The 8,846-nt window shown below is 42.9% G+C and overlaps 1 long non-coding RNA gene across 1 annotated transcript in view; it reads left to right on the top strand.

The window, feature by feature from the left end:
- The first annotated feature begins 1,891 nt into the window (after positions 1 to 1,891).
- Positions 1,892 to 8,846, top strand: part of LOC311624854 — a 59,687-nt gene continuing 52,732 nt past the window's right edge. Inside the window, exon 1 of the long non-coding RNA XR_014795394.1 lies at positions 1,892 to 2,044. This is a non-coding gene — a long non-coding RNA (uncharacterized lncRNA). The remainder of the gene's footprint in view (positions 2,045 to 8,846) is intronic.

Below are 8,846 nucleotides of genomic sequence, written 5' to 3'. Positions count from 1 at the left end.
TGTGCACGTAGTACACCCAGTCGCTGAGCAACCTGAAATAGTTAGTTGCTGTCAGGCCTGTTAACTAACAGCTGAAGATCCTCCTTGATGTATTTTGCTATCTTTTCAAACATGACCTGGGTTTCCTTTTTAGTCAGGGGCTGCATTTTACCCTGTTGGAGCACCCAAGGTGGAGTTCTTGATGGTACTAAATGTTCTAGGGCCATTGAGGTTGTCTCTGCCCATTTTTTCACTTTTTGAGGAGAAGCAGTCACTCACCTGTTTTGGACAGTGTCTGACAACTCCCCCAAGTAAAGTCCAACTCTGGAGGATGAAACACTGGAAATGCTAATGTTTAAGGAGCATATAGAGAAAGAAGAGCCCATGGAAGAGACTAACAGTCATTAATGATCTTAGCTGAAACCCTCTTAGCGGTTGGACAGGGAGAAACCAGGTTTCTCCTGAGGAGTGGATGTGAGTTGAGGAAATAGAGACAGTGAGTACAGTCTCATCATCCAAGGAATTTGAGAACAAGGGAACAAGAGAGGTAAAGCAAGAGTTAGGAGATCATGTATGGTCAAGAGGGAGGTTTTGTTTGTTTGTTTGTTTGTTTTTAGAAGATTAGGAAATGAACAAACATAAACTCAGAGGGAAAGTTGAATAAAAAGGGGGAAATTAAAGATACAGTCGGCCAAGAGAAGTAGTTCATGGATCAGGGCCCTTGGGGAGATAAGATACTATGGGGTGAACTGAAAGCCACAAAGGAAACATTGCCTTAAACAGGGGAGGGTGGAACAGGACACACCTTGGGACTGTGGGAGGGAAGGCAGGTTCAGGTGATGCTACAGGAAAGGAGCAACTGCAGCCTAGAAATGGAAAGGCATAAAACCATGAGTTGTTAATGTCAGAGAGAAAACAGTGAAAAATAAAGAAGTCCTGAAGAGAATCATGGGCATGTTGAAGATATACCTTAGCCACAACCTTTAAGAGTAATGATAATAGTCTAACGGTTCAGCATTTTCAGGTAACAGTAGACATAGCTTTTTTAAAACTTCAGGACATCGATACTCCAGAAGTGACTGAATGTACACTATTTGATTAAAAGGATTACCAAATTATTCCCATTAGGATTTAAGGATGAGTAGATTCTAATAAGCAGTTGGCTCTGTCACACATGCACACTGCTAAAGACTGAATGTCTGTTTCCCTCCAAAATTCATGTGTTGAAACCTAATCCCCAATGTGATGCTATTAGGAAGTGAGGCCTTTGGGATGTTCTTAGGACATGAGGGTGGAGCCCTCTTGAATGGAATTAGTGCCCTTATAAAAGAAACCCCAGAGAGCTCCCTGCCCCTTCCACCAGGTGAGGTCATAGGAAACAGACACCTGTCTAGGAAGCGGGCCCTCAGAAGACACAAAACCTTCTAGACCCATGATCTTGGACTTCTCAGACTCCAGAAGTTGTTATAAATAAATTTCTGTTGTTTATAAGCCACCCAGTTTTGTTATTGCAGTCCAAACAGATTGGGACATACGCACACGCATACACACACAGGCATGCACACCCCTAGTACATAAACAATTTGCCTTGCTCAGACTCCAAAACAAGAGTAATACTCCCTAAAAGGATTGTTTATAAGCACAGCTAGGTTGAGAGGAAGTTTTTTTTTTTTCTAGGTGGGAGGCCAGAACATAAGTATAGAAAACCAAAGTAAAAAAAAAAAAAAAAAAATCCCAATTAAACTTGTGTATTCAATTAGGTTGAGTTTAGAAATGGAGGAGCTATTCAAAGCCTATCTTGAAACACGGGCTTGAAGAGGAAATTACCAAAAGCAATGAAGCAGGGCTCTGCTCCTTGCCAGTCTGTGGGAGTAGCCACAGCAGCATGAAGCTTATCAGAGAGCTCATGCCCGCCTGCAGCCAGCAGGGAGGTCTCGGCGCTGCCTCAGTGAGTCATCCTGCTCACAGGCTAATGCCTCCCCTGGCACGGGGAAATGCCATGGCATTTCATTAGTTCTGCTTATGTGTTCAACAACTGGGAGCCACACAGATGATGCCTTCTGGGGTATGTACTATGTGCTTTGCCTTCCGTGCTTGTTTTCCATTTTTTAGGATATGTTTTTGTTTTTTTTCCTGGAATAAAAACAGTATGTGCCCTTGGTAGGCATTTTGGTCAATGCAGGAAAATAGAATTAAAACCAAATATTACCTCTCTGTCAAGCAGTGTTAGAATTCGGGTGCATTTCCTTCTCATCTTTCCACTGTGGTTTTAAGGATGAAGAGGGTTGAGCTCTTGCTTTCTGAGAAAAGCAGATACTAGTAGTTCCAGGTCAGGAAAAACTCCCTGGCAGAGGCACCAAAAGGTCCGGGTTCTAATCCCAGCTCCACCACTGGGTAGCTTGTGGTCTTGGCAGCTGCCAACCCTCCTGAGGCTGCTGTCTCGTTACAAGATGACGGCATTGATTGGCCAATGTCTAGGGCTTTTTCCAGCTCTCGGGTGTTACAGTCCTGTGATGTTCTGACTCTCCAGAAAGATGTGCTTTCGGGCACAAATTCTTGAGTGGTTATAGCTCCCTCACAGAAACCCAGTCTTGAGAAGCTGTGACTGACTGATTTCAAAGGAAGTCTTTTTTAATGATATGACTACTCTTCTAGCCTATTGTTAAATCCTGTAAGATTTTAAAAAGTTGAATAAGGATGCATTTTAATGTAGGCCATATATCAGAGAATCTACTCATGCAAGTAGCCTGCTTGCATGAACTAAAAAATTGAGAGTTAAATAAACCTATTAACTAAATCTGGCTCAAAACTTCCCTAACTGTGTTCTCTGAACAAATAGGTATTCTCTAAGAAAAGAGCAGTGGTTGAGTATGTTTTGAAAAGAGTAGGTTAAATCAAATTTAATGGGTTTCTTTACAATAGAACTTTTTGGAACTTGATATAGGCTTCAATGGATTGAAATACCGAGGGGAACTATGGAGCATGCATCCAAAGATGACCTGACCATTATCAAGGCACAGTAATTCCAGTCCAGAAAGATTACTTTCCCATTGACCCAGTAGGCTCAATACTGTTTAAACCAGTACCAAAGGAGTGCCCCCTTTAAAAAAATAAAATAAAAATATTGATTTCAGAGAGGAAGGGAGAAGGAAAGAGATAGAAACCTCAATGATGAAAGAGAATCATTGATGAGCTGCTCCTGCATGCCCCACACTGGGGATCAAGCCTGCAACCTGGGCATATTCCCTGACTGGGAATTGAACCATGATCTTCTAGTTCATAGGTTGATGCTCAACCACTAAGCTATGCCAGCCGGGCCCAAAGAAGTGCCTTTTTAAGGCACCATTATGGATCTTTCAGTAATTATACCTGACTGCTTGGTCATTGTGTGGATGTTCTGAGCTGAGTTTCTAAAACCCATAAACTTTCTGACCTTTTACACTATATTTTGTACATTTTAGAAATCATTTCATTTGCAGGGACAATTTTAATTCTCCCAAGCATATATTTACCAACCGAGTGCTAGCCTGTTCTGGATACTATACCAGCATCCTTAGCTCTGAATTTTGCCTCTCCTAATCAGCAGGTCTTGGATGAAACATTTAACTTCTTTAGGGTCAGATGACTGAGGTGATGTCCAGGAACAGGAAACACTGGGCAGAAACTGTTTCAAGAACTAGCAAGCTCAGCATTAAGATTCATAATATTTGGGGGAATTGGAGGAAAAGCAAAGGCGGGAATCCTGGTGGGAGAGGAAGATGTTAATGGAGAGGTACAGGAATCTGAGCTCTCCATTGCCACGGTGGGGCCTCTTTCTCAGCCAGGTCAGTGCAGAGGGAAAAGGTAAAGTTCAGGATCTGCAGAGGCCTGGTCTCTAGGGAGAAGATTGGAGGTCAAAATTCAGGGCCTGATCTCCCTGTAAATTTCCATAATAGCAGGAAACAGACTGGTGCAGATGTGGGCTATGCCTGAAGAGATGTAGACGATGGATCCAAGGTGAGGAAAAGAGTTCCTTGATAAAAAGTCTTTGAAAGCACTGAGTTGGAGAGGGTTCTGGTGAGTGTTTATTTCTGCCTATCTCATTATCCCATGGGAATATTTCTTTACAGATTGCATTCGCCATTTCTGGACAAGGCCTGAGTCCAGCTGTAGGGGAATAATAATACTATTATTAATATGACATGCTTAACAACAACATATATCTTTTATCAAAAGTGTCTTTATCAAGAGTCTTGGGATGTAGATGGTAGAAAAGAAGGCTTCTGTGGATAATCCTATATAATAATGAGCTAATATGCAAATGGTCATCATGCCCTCGCACCTTTGTGCCAAGGCTGGGGGACCTGAGGCTGGGCAAGGGGGCCTTAGGCTGCGCCCCTGCCCTGCAGGGCTTGACAGGGGTGGGGCTGGCTAGGTCTCATGCAATTCTGAGGTGCGTACAGGTGGGCAGGGACTTGACTCTGGGTCTCGTGGTGCGCCCCAGACTCTGACAGGAGGGAGATCTTCTTATACATTTTACTGATTTTCTTTCATCTCTGACACTTGTATTATAGAGAAAGGGCAAATAGCAATATTAAACTATTTCTTCTAATTAATTCCCTTTTAATGTGTATGGATTTTGTGCACTGGGCCACTAGTTAGTAAAAATAAAACTTATTCTTTACTCTCCCTCCCTATCCTCTAACCCAGTGTTTCCCAAACTTTTGACATATGTGTACCCCTTCTATAATTTTCATAACGCTGAGTACCCCTCATACTCATGAGAATGTAGAATTAGGCGCAGCTAAGCATGGTGCAGTGCATTTCCCCACCAAACTCCCGTGCAATGCATACCCCCACCAAACTCTTCCTGTATCCCTGGGGGTACGCGTACACACTTTGGGAAGCACTGCTTGTCCTGTTGTGTTCTTCTACCTTTGGCCATGAACGCATCTCCTCCTTTTCTAATTCTGGGAATAAGTGTGTAGAATCTTGATTCAGTTTGCAATTACTTTTGCTGTCACCCAAGCCTTTTTATTGATCTTAGCCCTTAAATAACTAGATTCTCTGGTTTGGGCTCCTAAACCCCCTCCATCCCTTCTATCTTTCCCTGAATACCTGAAGGCCTGCAGTGAGCTGGGCTCTGGACATAGGGCCAGTGGGGCAGACACAGTCACAGACTTCGTTCACACTCTGATTCTTGGTTCTCCAGGCTCCTGGGATCCTGAGATGTGCCTCAGGTGGCCCAGCCCCCTAGACTCTAATCTTATCTACCTTGATTCAGCCTGTGTCCTGTCCTCCCTTCCTTCTGTCTCCTGACTATATCATCTGCCTTAGGGCACCTGCTACTTCTTTTCCTCCCCACCAGGTTCCTCCCTTCCTCCTTCGTGGGATCTCCTCTGCCTCCTGCCTACTCTCACCTCGCCTTTCTCCAGGCTAACACTTGGGGAGCTCCAGCCCATCCTGCTCTCCCTGGCCCAACTGGGTCTCTCTCTAATCCCACCTGTCCTGCAGCTTTAGGGCTTGTGCCTGGGCCTCAGTCCTGGCAGGGAGGGGACTGTCTGCTAAAGGGGTGTCCATCCTACTCTGGGCTCCACTCTGCAGAGGAGCACAGTGACTCTCATAGGAAGTCACTTGCCAGGGGCTCATGAATTCAGATACGAATGTACAGAAAGCCTAGCTAATTCCAATTTATGAGAAAAATGTCCGAACATCTCAATTGTAAGTAAACTCTATGTATATAAACATCTCAATTGTAAGTAAACTCTATGTATCAAAACATCTCAATTGTAAGTAAACTCTATGTATATAAACATCAAAACATCTCAATTGTAAGTAAACTCTATGTATATAAACATCATTCATATTTAATAAATGACAGAATACAAAATACTAAAAATGTAGTAGAAATAGGAAACCATCTGGAGAAGGGATCCGGAGAACTGATTCCTGGGCCCACTCTGCCTGTGACAAGCTGTGTGATCTGAGGCATTACCTCTCTGGATGGTATTTCTCCAGTTCTCTCTGCAATGAAAAAGACTTGCCCAGACCATGCATATTGTTCCTCCCCTTTATAGTATCAGTTGCCTGCAAAAATGAACTAACCCCTTTGGGCCCTTCACACACAGTGAAGTGCTTATGCCATGTTTGAGAGTTTTTGCTATAATAATAATAATAATAATAATAATAATAATAATTTAAAATCTGTGGGTGCATTTTTTTAAAAAGGCCGTAAATCATCATGTGTGGGTGACAGAAGGGTGGGTGCTATAGTTGATTTTTACGGAAAGCAGGTTTGAGAAGGAGAAGCTAGCCATCCCTGAGACTCTAGGCTATGGCTTTGTACTGCAGTAAAGCACTTTGGTAACCTTATTATTTTCCATGTGAAGCTAATGATGTGGCAAGGAGTCAAAGAAATGTCCCCACTTTCCACCCTGCAGATGGGCTTCCTGAACATCCATCATTCTTACATGTCACAGCTGAGCTGTGCCTGATGACATTCTGGTCATACAGTAGTTCCAGGTGGTAGGAACGGGGCTTGTCACACCATGGACCCTCGCTATCATTTGATGCAGGGCCTAGTCAGTGGGTAAAGGAATATCCCTTATGGGAGCTTTCACTGGGGCAACATGTCTGATTTATAAACAGCATGAGCGCTTTAACATAGAACAGATGTTTATTAATGTGGAACAAACGGGTAGAGTCATGAATATTTAGTAAATCTAGGAGGACCCTGAGCTCAGTCTGTGCTCGCTCTGAGATATGGGGTCTGAAGTGGTTGTTTGTTTACTAACCTGTCTGAAGTGCCTTGGAATGTGGGCCAGATAAAGTGGGTAAAAAGCAGACTTACATTCCATAGGAATAGCTTGAGTCCTTGGTTTCCAAAACTCAGCAGCTTACTTTTGACCTATAGTTGCTTCCTATGTTGTGATTTTTGATAATTTTTGAAGAGTGGAAGAGAGTTTTGTTGGCATGATATGAGATAAATACCCATAATTAATTGACCATTTTTCTGGCACTGTCCCTTTCCATCTCCTCTCACTCCCCTACCCCGATCTCTTATCTGTCCAGGGAAATGTTTACCAAATGACTGATTAGGCTTTCATAGTAAATTGCAGATTTTTTTAGAGATGATCCTGATAGCTTTTTTTTTTTTTTTTTTTCTGCTTCCATGGAAGCTTCTGAGATTATGTATCTTATCTTCAAGGTGTTTGGTGTCTTTAGTCTAAGCTGCATGTTATCTCCAGGGATTTTTGGTGTGTTTTAAAGGGGCCAGTCCTTTGAAGTTTGGGAGATAGTTTTTCCTGGGTCTTTAAAAACTCAGTCACTACCACAATACTATCTTCCCAGACCATTAGTGAGGCAATTCCAGAAACCAATTGGATGATTGGGTATTTATCATCAGGGAACTAGAAGATAAGCAAGGTGAAAAAAAGAATTGAAAGGGAACCTGGACTGTGTTCCAGTCTGCATGCTGATTTTCCCAATTGGACTGGTGTGTTGCGGGGAGCACAGGATAACTCACATCATGTCTAGTTGTTCCCAGAGCCACCATCCCTGGGCATAGATTTTGATGTTCCCTAGGTCTTTTTCATGAGGTGTCTGCAGCTGTTCTAAGGGCTGGTGATGAAAAGGAAGAAGTGTGTTACTGTAACACTCAAGCTCAATGATTCAGAGATCATAGCTGTGACTCTGTGGCTGAGGCTGCCAGGGAGTATAAGAGAGCTTCCTTGAATCAGCAGGGATGGAGACATTTTCTGGATTGTCGCTCCGGCCCGACCCTCCTCCATCATCTCTGTCAATTCACAGAGCATCTAAGGTACACAGGCAGCATAAAGGAAGTATGGATGGTGCTAGTAACCAGTTTTCCCCCTCACATGGATCCGTCTATCTCATCACCTATAACTGAAACCCATTGGCTTTGCTTTGGTTCTCTGGAGCAGCAAAGAGCAAACATTGCTTTCTCTGACTACCCTCACCCTGATCAGTCTTCTGTTATTTTTCTGCTTATTATAACCTCTCAGGAATGACTATCAGCGACTCTGAAATCCCTTTAGGCCCTGGAATCCAATTCCTACAGGCCTGGGTTCTTGAGTGCACTTGAAGTGATTTGTGCTCCTGCCCTCCTCCTCTCTCTCTCTCTCTCTCTCTCTCTCTCTCTCTCTCTCTCTCTCGCTCTCGCTCTCGCTCTCGCTCTCGCCCCTTGCTTATCTGAAACTGAGTTGTTTGTTCTACTCTCTTTATGTTGAACACTAGCCTTCCTGTCCAGTAGCACAGGAGAAAATTAGTTATTGGGCACTTAACTCTGCTTTCTGTTTCCCCATTATTATCACTATACCAACTTTCCCAAAGGTCTTTGCCTTTCTCCTTGTTTCAAACATACCTTTAAAAAGCAGTTGCTGACTCTAATATTTTTTACAAGCCTTGGCAAATGCTGGTTGTTAGCCTCTTTGACACTATTCTAATAAATTCTTGCTAAACAGCATAAAATGATAGGAGTATCTTAAATAGCTTAAATACTCTTGTGTTTCTCTTAGTACAATTTTTTCATTTGATACTATATCAAGAATCTCTCCACGTCATTATAATTCATTCATACATACTGTGTTCACTCACTCATTCAATAAGCATTTATAGAGCAGCTCTGATGTGCCAGAAAGTACCATAAGTTTGGGGGATGTGATGGAAAAACAGGGCTTAGTGTTAAAAGCTACTAAATAATCACACAGATGTTTAACTAATCACAATAGTAAGGGCCACAAAGGAAGCACATGTGTATCATGAGACGGGAGAACTTAACCTAGTCCAGCATGTAGGAGCTGTTTCTCTGGGCAGCATGGAACATAATATGCTCCACAGTTCCTCCATTTGGGGGCTTTATCCTATTT

This window comes from Pipistrellus hanaki, assembly GCF_964339955.1.
Source record: "Pipistrellus hanaki genome assembly, chromosome: 1".
NCBI classification, from domain to species: Eukaryota; Metazoa; Chordata; class Mammalia; order Chiroptera; family Vespertilionidae; genus Pipistrellus; species Pipistrellus hanaki.
The sequence above is the reverse complement of the archived record's forward strand: the minus strand, read 5'-3'. Positions and strand labels throughout refer to the sequence as shown.